The sequence below is a fragment of the Phaethon lepturus genome, unplaced genomic scaffold, assembly GCF_000687285.1.
Source record: "Phaethon lepturus isolate BGI_N335 unplaced genomic scaffold, ASM68728v1 scaffold49271, whole genome shotgun sequence".
Lineage (NCBI taxonomy): Eukaryota > Metazoa > Chordata > Aves > Phaethontiformes > Phaethontidae > Phaethon > Phaethon lepturus.
This window is the reverse complement of record NW_010519389.1, coordinates 1-282: the sequence shown is the minus strand read 5'-3', so window position 1 is coordinate 282 and position 282 is coordinate 1.

The following is a 282-nucleotide window of genomic DNA, read 5'->3' as shown; positions in this document are numbered from 1 at the left end:
GGGAATGCAGCGGAGGACAGGGCAGCCCACCGGGGCTCCAGCCGAAGCACACAAACACCTGCAACATCAGGCAAGGTCTGCTGCCTCCTCTTTGCTGGGGAAAGCAGAGCGGCTGGGACAGACCCACGGGGTGGGGAAGAACCGCTCGGAAGGAAACAGCGGGAGGGAACATGATGGAGGCAGCTGCGGAGCCCCCGCTGCAGGCCCTCGGCGCGGCCGGCAGTACTGCCGCAGCCCCGGGGATCCCGCTTTCCCTTGCGCCTGCTGCACCGGGCGCTGCCG